The sequence below is a fragment of the Pseudopipra pipra genome, chromosome 1, assembly GCF_036250125.1.
Source record: "Pseudopipra pipra isolate bDixPip1 chromosome 1, bDixPip1.hap1, whole genome shotgun sequence".
Taxonomy (NCBI): Eukaryota; Metazoa; Chordata; class Aves; order Passeriformes; family Pipridae; genus Pseudopipra; species Pseudopipra pipra.
The window spans coordinates 50357480-50370569 of NC_087549.1; the positions used below are offsets into that span (position 1 = coordinate 50357480).

The 13090-nt window shown below is 37.5% G+C and overlaps 1 protein-coding gene across 7 annotated transcripts in view; it reads right to left on the reverse strand.

The window, feature by feature from the left end:
* DLGAP1 (DLG associated protein 1) overlaps positions 1 to 13090 on the reverse strand; it is a 414143-nt gene that overhangs the window by 346857 nt on the left and 54196 nt on the right. For 2 of the 7 annotated variants that reach the window (XM_064656104.1, XM_064656086.1), the window contains exon 2: positions 7214 to 7369. The exons of the other annotated variants lie outside the window; for them this stretch is intronic. The gene's annotated coding sequence lies outside the window, so the exon portion shown is untranslated. The remainder of the gene's footprint in view (positions 1 to 7213; positions 7370 to 13090) is intronic. 7 annotated transcript variants of the gene reach the window in all.

Below are 13090 nucleotides of genomic sequence, written 5' to 3' on the forward strand. Positions count from 1 at the left end.
AATGAAAGACAGGGAAAAATATTTATTTCCTGTATAAACTCAAATCATTCCAACAACACATTTTTGTCTTTGGTTTTATGTAGCAGTTTTGATCCTAAGACATCCCAACATCTACATGTTTAATAAATACCCGTTGGAACTAAAATAATACATGCTTGAAAGCTGACCTAAAAGAATGCTCAACAGGGTCTAGACAAAATGGCAGTTATTTTGTTGTGATCTTTACTGTTTTAAGCCCTTGCCATCACTGGTAAGTCCTACTGAAATGAAGTATTCCAGGCTCCTCAGAAATAGAGGGATTTTTTTTTAATAACAGACACACAGATCTGCTGTAGTCCCTCTTATTTCTGTATGCACTGTTATAGCAATAGATAACATACTGAGCAATGAAGGACCTCTCCCCCAACGAGCATAACACTAAATGGGCAAAGCATGTTCAGTGCAGAATAATGTAGTTCAAATAGTGATATTTTCCTCTCCACAAAACAAAAATAAAGTGATCATTTTTGGTATTTGAGAAAAGGGAGACCAGTTAACATCAGCAAAATGCATCATCAACTTTTTAACAGACACCTTATTGCCACTGTGCTGACAGGTAGGAGATGAAGTTCACAACAAAGGTCACTAAGTCACCTCTATAATGAATAAAATATGCTACAGTTGAATAAGATGGGAATGTCCCCACCACTAAGACAACTTGGGCATCCATACAATTGGAAATGCATGCCCAGTACATTACCTCAGAGCCAAGATAAACAGTGTCTTAGCTATCCTGTGGGTATTGTAAGACATTGAGATACAGCATTTGGTAGCATTTCTAGAGGTCTCTGTTTGACAAGACCATAACAGGTATTACTTACATACTGTAAATTAAAACTTTTGTTGGCCTATATACTCCAGCTAAGATGGAGAACAACTGTACTACAGACTGCATGAGAGTCTTAGTCATTAAGAATATCCATTCTCAGCAAACAAGAGAATAATGAAGACTCTGGTTCCCCCTTTAGAGAAGCAGACTTTGGACACAGAAATGTTAATTCACCTGCCCAACACCACACAGAAACTCTAGGACAGAATGTACCCTTTATTTTAAAGGTTGCTATCTGACTACACCAGCCTTTGGTAAATCACAACTCAATGTTTCAGCATGTTCATCAAAGAAACAACCATGGACAAACCTGATTGTGCATCGACTCTTTTAATCAAAGTACTTGAAGTGCATCGAAATCATAAGATTTTCAATTTGATGTGAGTTCAGAACAAATACGCACATTCTGCCTGTGGCTACCAACTGGTAGATAGTATACTTCAGATATGAAAAAAATAATTGGCAGACATCGTAACTTAAAGAGGAGATCCTGACAGAATAGGAATATTATAGGTTAATTTTTAGCCTATTAGACATAGAGTGTACATAAATTATGAGTAGGTTGAATCTGCTTAATTAAAGAATAAATGGAAGAGAAAAATACAATGTAACATTCTCCAGCAACATTTCCCAGATGAATAAGCCTAAGTAGAGGAGACTTTTTTTTCTAAATGAAAACCACAATAGCACAAATTCTAGCATTATGATGGGAAAAGAGGAGTCTCTGCTTCCTCCCCAGAGACTCTTGATAGAAAATTTTACAGAAGAAAAAGATGAGACCACATTCTAAAAGCACAGGGTCCAAAGCCTCACAAATAAGGTTCGCAATTGATCATCTGGGTGAGAAAGAACAACAGAGGATTGGAAAAGAAAGCTGTACCTTAATTTCTACGTGAGAGTTCCAAGGAGGAGAACAAAACTTGCTCCAATTAAGAAAATATCAACGCCTCAAGCTAATGTAACTTTGATCTTATTCTTTGCCAGAGAAAGGAAATTTCATCTCTTCAAAGCTTCAACCAAGTAGAACCAAGTTATTAAGGAGCAAGAAAACTAAAGTAAGAGCCTTCTAGAGAGACCAAGGACAAAATGACATGTGTAATATTTTAATTGATTACTTACATCAGAGGAATTAAAATAATAATATTTCTCTATTGGTACAACAGTAGTCATATATATTCATCTGAGAACTGAGAGGCATAAAAATAGGAAAAATTTGTAGTAGCTTCATCCTTTTTATTCCTACTTTACCTTTTAGATTTGACGAGTCTATTTTTTTCTTAACAATATAATTTGCCATCACTTAATGCAATATTAAAAAAGTATTATAAAGTGTATTTTATTAAATTACATCATTGACTTTTGAAAGAACACTTAATATAAATTTACAGCATTAGACTGACAGCCACAGAAACTCAGAGGTCATATTACTGCCCAGTCAGATGTAGTGGGAGTTTTCAAACCAACTGTGAAACACATCCCTTACCCAGAAGGAACCTTATCACTTAGCCATACCATTCAGTACTGACCTCACTTAAGAGTGAGGTGGCATGGGTGGCACAGGTGACTCCTACAAGTGTTGGGGCAGGTATCACCTAGAGGCAGCTGAAATGGTCCCCAATCAAGTCACAAGGCAGCCTTTCCAAGAGCAGTTAAGTGACAATACTTTTCAGTCACTACTGGTGACTGAGCATTTACAGTAGAACTCAGAAGCTCTGAACAAGTGCAAACTTTTCAGTCTTTCAAAAGAGCTGAAAATCTTCAAGTAAAAAACAAGAAAGCAAAAACTCAGAGGAAAAAGAGAGTCTGGTATTGCAAACATGAGGTAAAAATAACAGGATGTTTTCAACCTTTTAAAGCTAAGTATAAGCAGCCAACCCATGTGGTAAAGCACACTTTTGCCATCTATCTGACCATTAAGATTGGGTCAGGAAACCAGAGGCAGTTATCAGCTATCTCCTCTAAGGCATTCAAACAGCAAGGGTTGTAGCAAAGGCTAACAGAAAAAAAGATGAATTTGGTTAAAAAATTATCCAAGGGCTCTGTATTTTAAACAATTAAACTTAAGATGAACACCAAGACATGCTCATATATGAGCCACCAGAGACAGATTTTGGTACATGTGTTTGGGTTCCCTGGCCTCAACTCTGTCATATTTACATAAAACACCTTTAACGTGGTACAACCTCTAGTCAATGTAAGTTTATAAATCCCAGGAAATCACCATGGTAAGCAAGTTCAGAGTCAGAATTTGAAGTTTTTACATGACAGTTGTTTGTCTCAATGTGAGGCAGCACATTGTCCTCATCTGGCTCTTCAGATGCCTCTGCCTTTTCTGCTGCTTGTACTGTAGGATTTGTATTAATTTTTATTTCCTGTTTGGAATTCTGCACTGGTATCTTATGGACATAAATAACTGGTGACTTGGATTGCTGTTAGATTTGCATCATCACAATCCATATCAAACAACAGAAAGGTCTTTATTTTGCCTTTTTAAATGCTTGTTTGCAATATATTGAAAAAAAAAAACCTCAGGAATGTAATGGGTTAAGTAAAAGAGGAAGACACCAGTCATTCACTTGGGAGGTACAGGGTCAGATTGTTGAAAATATTTGCCACAGACTACTGAAGAAAAAAAAAGCGTGATTTCTTGCATTGTGAAATTCTCAGTTTTGACTTTTATATTATTAAATCCTTCTTGAAGACAAACTAACACTTATGGACTTAGTCATTCCATAAGCTAATCAGCACCTAATATCTTTTTTATCTGGCTTTGAATGATATCTTAACAACTTAATACTAGCTCACACTGAAAGCCTGATTAGCAGAGACAGGTGACAATAGCAGTGATTTCTAGTGTGTGTGGGACCATTACTGTGCTGTTAAAATACAAAAGGAAAATATTACCTCCTACAATTCTTGCTTTTGAATTTGAGGAAAAGCACATGCAAAGATGTTTTATATTGAATCTAGTTTGATCTCCCTTCCCTCATCTACAGTCTGCATCTGGACCAAATGAATGAAACATTTTTCACTACCCCAGCACATGGCCTGAATCAGCGTTCCATTACCATCACAAATGAATGTATTCTGAACCTTAAATATGCACAAACAGTATTTTTCTCATCAGGAAGATGCAGTAAGCACAGTAGTTTATACAACCTCGAACCTAACAAAGGAAAGGCTTGGAATAGATACATTACATAAAACATAAATTTTGCCTCTAAAGGGGACTCAATTTGACTGTTAATTTTAAACCTGTATTGAGAAAATAATGCATGTATTGCAGGATATTATTCTGCATTTTGAGGAAGGTCTCCAGGCATGCTGAAGAAAGTGGTTACAGAATTTACACTGGAACTATTCTGCAGACTATAAAAATACTATTGCAGGGATTTTTGATTATAAGGACTCATAAACTAAGAAGAATCAGACTGTCCTTTCTCAGATGTTGATGACAAATGGGTCATGATGATACTGGTCCTAACAAAACTCAGTGGAGACCCCTTTGGTTTCTACCTTTAGTACTTAACGTCACACTGCCATAATAACAGGAAGAAAGATATTTACATGTAAGTTTAAAAATTGACTTACTTTGCAGAGGTAAATAAGAATGCCTATTCCCTGTTTTATAACTGATGAAAACAATGCACAGAGCAATTGTGTGACATATTCAGGAACACTACATATGACTTATTCATGATGCAAAGCCAGGAGTCTTTACATTTTGATGCTATCTAAATTGTGATGGTATCTATATGCTTTATATTACACAGATATTGTCAAGTAAAGCATAATTATATTTTTCATCTCTATTCCTACTACATGTATGCTATGTCTCAAGTCGTTATCACACTCATTAAAACACAGCAGTTCTGTATCCCATGTCAGCATTTAAATGAAGTATGAGGACAGATTAAATACAATTAACAGAAGTATTCCCAATGAATGGGCCTTGAAAAACAAAGTGAAGCCTTGATTGGAATGATTCTGCACTTGAGGCCTACACAGCAATCACTAGGGCTTTTCATCATGCTTTTTTAAAGAGAATTGACAAGTCTGATGGAGGAAGAAAGAGAGGAACTACAATTTTGAAGCTTCATTTTTATTCAAGATGTAGCAGCACAAGGACATACAGAGGCAGCCTAGGAAAAACCAGTTACAGTCAGAAATAAAGCCTGATTGAGTAGCTGAATCCATTTATGCTTTCCAAGGTTTTGCATAGCACCTGACATGAGGGCCTCTCTCCTGACTCATGTCTTTCAGAACTTTCATAATAAAAATAGCAAGTCTGTCTGAGAAAAAAAGGGTCCCAAAAGACAAAACAAACAGCAAGTTTGTACCTTATATTAAAACTTGTATACTTTATGCTCATGCAGCAAATACCTCTGCATATTTATGTACCTTGGACAACACAAAAGGTCACTTATAATGTGCATAATAAGCTAATCCCAATGGTAATTACACTGAAGAAGAAAAACCACTTTCTTCTGAAGGTTAACTAGATTCAAAATAACCCAGTTCTCATCAGGGTGTTGCATTTATTTCAATTAAGTCAATCAACTTAACAAGGATTTAATTAAAAACAAGTTAGCAAGTCAGAAGAAGTATTTGAAATATAATTAATAAATACTTTAAATAAGCAAGATGTAGTTAAATCAAATATATTATTATAAATGTACTAGCCTATTACTTCTTTGCTGATGCTTGCTACTGGTCAACAACAGAAAGCACTCCACCCTGGGAATTCTGGCAGGTAGTTCATCCTTGCAAAGGCAAATGAACACATTGTCCAGGAGGTGTAATATTGAACTTTCAAAGAATTAGATAGAGAGATGAGTACCTATTTCCATTTGTTTTACCAGAGGGAGAACTGAGGTTTCCCCACACTTTCTTTGCTTTATTTCAACCGGTGCAGTTGGTACAGAATAGTTTTTCAAGGCAGTTAAACAAAATATAAAGTGCCTTTTCACTGAACTGACATGTTTCTGAGTAGTTTCTTTGCGAGCACTGTGCAAGCTGGTGGAGAGAGAAGCAAAGCACTAATGAACAAAACCAGACAACCATCAGTATGGAGAGGCCATTGTTTATTACAACCACGCACTATCCCAAAACACATCCGTAACCTACATCAGACAGGTTCCCATTCTGTGCCTTTCCATTGTCTTTTGGACAATTATGTATCTCATCCCTGGCTTTGGAAACTAAGAGCAACAGTACTTAGACCTCTGCTGCCCACAGCACCCTTCAGTGTTTCCCAGGGAAAATCCCTATGTAATTCCATTGTATTCTTCCCCTTGTATTCATGGGGAAGAAGCAGGGAAAAAAAAAACACAATTCCTTGCCCTAAATTCCCTAACGACCCACAAGCAAGCTTCCTGTTCTCCTTAAGCTATCCTTAAAAATACTTCATTCTGTTGTCACCAGTGAAGACCAGTTTAATATAATACAGCAGATGTAACCGTATTTCAAGTAAACATACTTGAAAGTTAAGGGCATATATATACTCAAATGAAAGTTTTTGTCTACTTCATTGTTTACAACTGACTGAGCACATTTTCTTTCATATCTCTGACACATTGAGACCAGAAGCACAAAGATTAAGACAAGAATGAACAAAAGTGACAGCTCCTTTTGGGCAACCAAATTTGAGAAGCCTATGCCTGATCTTTCAGATTACTTCATGTTTTATTGCACTTTTCACCTTCAGACCACAGTTCCCAGCTGGTCCCAGCTACAGATATAAGTGCTCCCAACTTAAGTTTTTAAACCTGTAGTTCTTGATTATGAGTCCCTCAGAAAAAAGCAACACTGAGCGAGGAGTTATGCTTTAGAATCTTTATGTCTACATCATTTTTCCAGCACCATAGAGGAATTCTGGGGCAGAGGCAGAGCTGAAACCCAATTAGCCATGTCACAAACACAGTCGTCTTGGAGTCCTCTGCTTCACTTACAATGAGTTGCCATCTCTATATACAGCCCTAAAGTAAATCTACCTCATACATTGAGCCAGCAAATGTTTTGTGGAAAGTAGGAAGGAGACCCTCTCTAAGCATATAATTAACCAGATGCATGATAATGTGTATGCTTAAAGGTCCTAAATTAATTGCATATGGTTCAACTATAAACCCAGCATTCATAACTTGAAAGTTCTTGACTTTATGGGTTTCACAGCTACTTGTCAGAAAGGAGTGGTTATTGACTTGAATAATGAGTCCAAGTATAGAGAAGGACATTGAGCAGGCATTCTGCAGCCCTTTTCTTACCAGCATTTAGTTTTGGGGTTTTAGTTTTGGACACTCTATTGCCCCTCCCCCCCCCCCCCCCCTTATGCACCCATGTCCCTACCTCTAACTTGGCCCAGTTCCATCCATTTTTTTTTCATCAACTTCTCTTAAGGTTTAGTGAAACCACTTTAATCCATTTCTTCAGAAAATACTGGATGAGAACGGAAGTTCTTTGAGAGCTCTAAAATTTCTAGATGACTCCCTTCAAGTAAGTGATCTGAAGCAGAAAGAGAGAGAGAGCAAGAACAGGATTCTTTAGTGATACTGATATTGCACCATTCAGATGACAACCTGCAGAGAGCAACTAATATTGCTAAACAGTTTCCCTTTTCATCCAGATTACTTTGCAACCAAGCTGCCGTAAATTGGCAACTGTAACTTAGATTTGAGCCTTCCTATTTCAGCTTTACTGAGGATACTTTATTGGAAGTATTTTGAAAAAGACTATGCTGATATGTAAGAAATTACATGAATCTATTAAAAAACAAAGTTATATATGGTGAATCTTTAGACTGAAAAATAGAAAAAGTTTTGTGACTCTTGATATCAATTGGCACCAAAACCCTTATACAGTGCAGTGAATTTTTCAAGGACTTAGGTAGCATACTTCCAGAAAAGTGCATCTTAATATCAATTTCCTCATGATAGTGGCAACTCCTGTAAGAAAAAGTTTTTCTTTTTCATCATATCTTTGGATATCTGGACATCTTTGGTCTATCTGTAAGTACACATGCCTAGAAAACTTGGGAGTTTATCAGAGACAAAGAGGAAAACAATTGTAAATGTACCTTGTAAAAAATATTATCAAATACAGTACTGATGTCTCCACATCTACCTGGCTACCTTGGTTCCTCTATTCCCCCTTCTGCCCCATCCCAGATGAACAAAACAAAACAAATGAAGGATCCAATACTAATGTGCCATACAGAGGGAATTCTGCTATTCCCAAGAAGAAAAACAGAACACTGAACACCTTCTGTTCCCTCGTCAAACTTAATCATCTGGATAGAGCTGGTATTTCTGTTTGACTTCTTCCACGCCTTATAGCAGAAAGAAACATATTACCCTGAATAAGACAGACATAAAGCAATCAAAGATGTTTGGATGCAGTACAGAACGTGATTATTTTCTCTTTAACTGTTTTGACTCAATTTATTGCTGCCTACCATATTTTGCTTTATGAAGCAGCACTGGAGAAAAAACAGCCTCATTCTTTAGCTGAGATAGTATGCAATAGTTTGGGAGCCAGTTTCCCTCTCATCTCAGATAATGCTCAAAACCACAATGTAATACAGAGTAGTTCAATACAACCATTTGCACAGTGAATGATGCAGAATGTTTAATTGATTTATCTATGAAAAGCACCAGATTTCTACAGGAATATTATCTGAGATTTAAGGTGGCTGTTTCTGTGTTTTCCCTCAGACTCCATTCAGGTGTCATTCCTTCTCCTATTTTGAAGCAACTTGGAAAAAGAAATGGTGATTAACAAATAGCAGGAAGAGAATGCATACTTTGGTGAATTTAATGCATTTTGAGTTAGTTTTCCCCTGATTGCCAACTGTCAAATACAGTTAGAACAGATGATATAAAACACTTTGTCTCTCATTCAGAGGTAATTAAAGATATCCCTAGTACCATGTTACTGGAAGTCCACAGCATCAGATTACCAACATCCATAGAAGCTCTCTGAAGTGCAACATTTTTAATTTACCTAATATTCTTCTCATTCTGCTAAAGAAAAATAGTGGAGTTTGTTTTAAGGCTGTTCTCATGGCTTTCCCTGAAACCTGCAGCTCACCAGTCTCAGTGTAAAAAGGCATAAATACCAGGTAAAACTCTTTCAGTAAAATGCTATAAGATAATGAGACTTTTAGTACAGGATGAAAATATTTTCTTCTAAGGAATCCTTTAAAAATAGGGAGTCCCAACAAGAGTAAAGAAGAGAATATTTTTCTGCAAAAAGATGACAAACAAAATCATAGAAAGGATATCAAAACCTCTGGCTGAATATCTTGCTCTGATGAAGGACACATATATAGGCCATCTCTAAAACTGTTTTTTCTAATCTGATGTTTAAAATTTTCAGTAAGGAAGATTGCAAGACAGCTCACCCTCCTTTTGGCAGTACCTTATATGATAACAGATGTTGACTGCACTTCCCAATTAACTCCTTTTAAAAAATTAAATTTAAAATAAAACATTTCCCATAGATATATTTCTAGATCTCTAACAAATGTTCCTGCCATCAAAAATACATTCCTCAACCACTGCTGAAAAGTACAGTGTCCACAGTTAGCGGTACATCTGAGACCCGAGTGACATTTATTTAGTTGTGTAGACCAATTACCTCCCCACATTTCACAGAAGAGTAACAGTGGCCTCTTTTGTAACTGCATCACATTGCCAGATTTCCATTCAGCTTCAGATCCAAACAAATAGACCCTGCTATTCCAGCTGCATAGCTAGTCATTCCCCATGATGCATTTGCAAATCTCATGTTTCCTGAGAGCAGAATTTCATGCTTTCATTAAATTTGGATCAAATTTCATCTTGTTGCCATTGTGACAGACAGATCAACTCATGACCAAGAATCATGTCGCATTTTTCAACAGCCCCACTGGTGTGCTGGGTCACCTGGGAAAGGGGCTTCCCTCCTTGTTTCCCACAGATAGTTATGGAACACTGAAGCGCCTGTGACTGATGGAGTGCAGAAGTGTTCCCTTTAAACTACCATGTCAAATAAACCACCCTAACAGAGCAAGAGCAGCACTGGTCCCACATCTATATTTAGCAATTGAAGCTGACTAAACATGAAGGGAAACACTACAGCAATTCCAGGGAGATAGTAAGAGCTGCACACTGACTGAGAGTATCAGGTGCTCTAAGAAAAATGTCTTTCCAGGGTTTCCCCAGTAGCTGTAATACTTACAAAGGGCTGTATAGGCACTGCATGTTTGGACCCCAAATATCACTAGGCTAACAGAAAAAAATTAAAGTACTTTCAGTTTCAAGTGAAAATGTGAATTAAAAAAAAATCAGCTAAGTAATTTTAAATAAAACTGCTACTCAACAGGAAGGAAAAATAGATTCATCAATCACTCACTCACTACTTCTCATTTTCACTTAGCCACAAAATGAGAAGGATGTAACTGACAAGTACACCATAACCACCCATTATATCTGACACTGAGATCATTTACTGTATATTAAAAAGAATTGTTCTGGCACTTGTATACAGTGGTGTCAACCTTAATTGCTAAAAAGCACTGAACAGCTCTTCTAAACATAGCAACAATTTACATTTTAAAAGCAAACCAAAGACACAAACAGGTGGAAGCACTCCATTGTGCCATATGAGACCCTTGTTCCTACAGCTGCCAACCAGGATGAGTGCACATCTAGTAAAATATCAGCTTGGGTGTAAAAGGAAAGATGCACAGTGCTAAATCCTCAGAGTCCAAAAAACCCCAAATTCAATAGTGCAAATTTTATTCCAAAATTCTGAAACAACATGTTTGGAAATGAAAGGGTTTCACAGGCTAAAAAATGGTGTGTATAAATAAGCCATGGTTACTACATGATATCCTCACAGGCAAAATAAAGGAGACGTGGTCTAGGGCAGACAACGCTGAAACAAGCTTACAGCTATTGATAACAACATCTAATCACTGAAAAAAACAAGGATTACTTGGGTGAGGTTCACAAGAGATGATGTGCAGTATGGTATTATTTATTATTTTCATCAGTGAGATAGATGATGGAACAAGGACTATCACATAAGCTGGGAGGGATTACAAGAATTTTGGAGGCCATGAATATAATTCAAAAGGCACTCAAGTAAACAGAGAAACTGGAAGCTGCATTTCTCTTACGAAATGTGTGCAACACACTGCAGTAATATAGGAAAGTTAATTTGCACACATTCAGGACAGAAATTCAGCAAAGAATTGATTGTTGGAGATTCCACAAAACAGGACCTGATAGCTACAATTTATCACAAAATGAATGTACATCCACTATACTCATACTCTTAAATAACAAAAATCCAATCAGTAATCCCACTGAGTTGTATGATCCGCATAGGAGACATGAAGTAAATATCTATTGTCCTCCTGAGATCTTCGGATAGCAGTTTCTCCCTGGAAACTTCAGTGGGGAGTTCAGTGGGGCTGTGCTGACCTTGGTCAGACAGTAAAGGAAGCTGCCTGTAATCAATCAAAAGCTTGAGCTGATCAAACTCGATTCACACATGGATTGGGTAATTCTTGCAGTTCCTGGCAAGATTCCTGTTAAACATAGCTAAATGGTAAAATTGGGGAAAATTTATCTGGTAAACATAAACAGCTAACCTGGCCATAATTGGATATGTCACCCTAAAAGAATGCTGCAGCTTACACCCTTGATGGAAAAAAAAGTTTGTACTAAGGGAATAATGAGAAAGGATTGAGCATTTCCTCTTTAAAAAAAAAAAAAAAAAGGAAGGCTCCAGGTGGATTGATCGATATAACTGTATCCTTTCTAAAAGAACTGAAACCCTATAGGAGTTGCAAAGAAATGTGGCTGGGAAGAACAGCAAGAGTGAAAATGAACAGATGGGGAGATAATGGCAGACTGGCTGACGGAGCAAAGCAGCAGACAGAGTGAGCAAGAACAACTGGCAGGGAAGGCAGCTATTGGGAGCAGTAGGCAATGGTCCTGGCTGGCAGGGAATACCTGGAGGTGAGCAGTGTGAATATCAAGGTCGAAAGCATTGCTCCAGTGAGGTGTACAGATGCAACCAATAAACAGCAATCTCCTGGGCTAAACAAAAGAGCCTCAATACCTGTTTCAGCAGCAAGGTGAAACCTGCCCCTAGATGGACTCTTCTTACTGAATATTCTTCAAACTGATTTATCCCACAGACTTTGGTGGCTGTCATTCAGCATCAGGGAAAACAGCTATCATACCTCTTACGTCATGCTGCAACTCAGTCAAGCCTTTGGTGCCCAAGGTACACATGGTATGGTTGGTTTCCAGTTGAGTATTGCACCTCAGATGCCCGGAATGATTCATCTGAGAAGGCAACAACTGCGCAGAGCAAAAGCAGGTGGTCTCTCTCATGCTGGGCATGCACAATGGAGAGGAGGTTTACAGGTGTGCCAGGATAAATCAGGTATGGTCTGGAAGGGGATCTTGATAAACAGTCTGAAAAACTGGTGGATATCTCTCTCCTATGAGAAATGAACACTTAGAAATCTTCTCAACAGCACTCACGGACAAACAAATGCAGCACTGATCCGTGATGTAATTCAAATGGGACTCAGGACTGAATGCATAGAGGTTTGTGATGTTCTGCTGCAGACTCAGACTGGAACTCCCTTGGGAATTTTAGTTATTTGGAGTTTTGCCATGCTGTCCCATTCCCTGTTATACCGTATTACTGTCTCTGTGAATGACCAGACTTGGCTCACACAAACTGACTTTAACCATACAGCTTAAGTGAACACTTTCACTGCTGTCACATCACAGTTTATTGGCACTTCCTATTGGCATGTTAAGTGTCATGAGTGATACCTGCCTCAAAGTATTTTTTTCTTTGATTCTTCTCCAAAGAAAGAATTCTGCATTAAGAGTAACATTTGCTTTGGCAAGTAATAGTATTTGGAATTTCTGGTTTAAGTTTAAAGAGCAAAAGAAGTTAGTGGGTTCTTATTGCACTTTTGAAGGCATATCCTCCTTCTTCTGCTTGGAGGAAAAGGTAGTGAGGCTAACATTGCTCACTTGAAACATGAAGTAAAACTTCATAAAGAAAAAAACAGGTTCTGTGAAAGGTTTGGTTTTTTTTTTTCTCCTGCATGGATAAGGCTTTGTTTATTTATTTGTTTGTTTGGAGGGGAACAAGACAAAAAGGAAAAATAAGGCAACATAGGTTTACTCTGGAGAAAAAAGAAAAAAA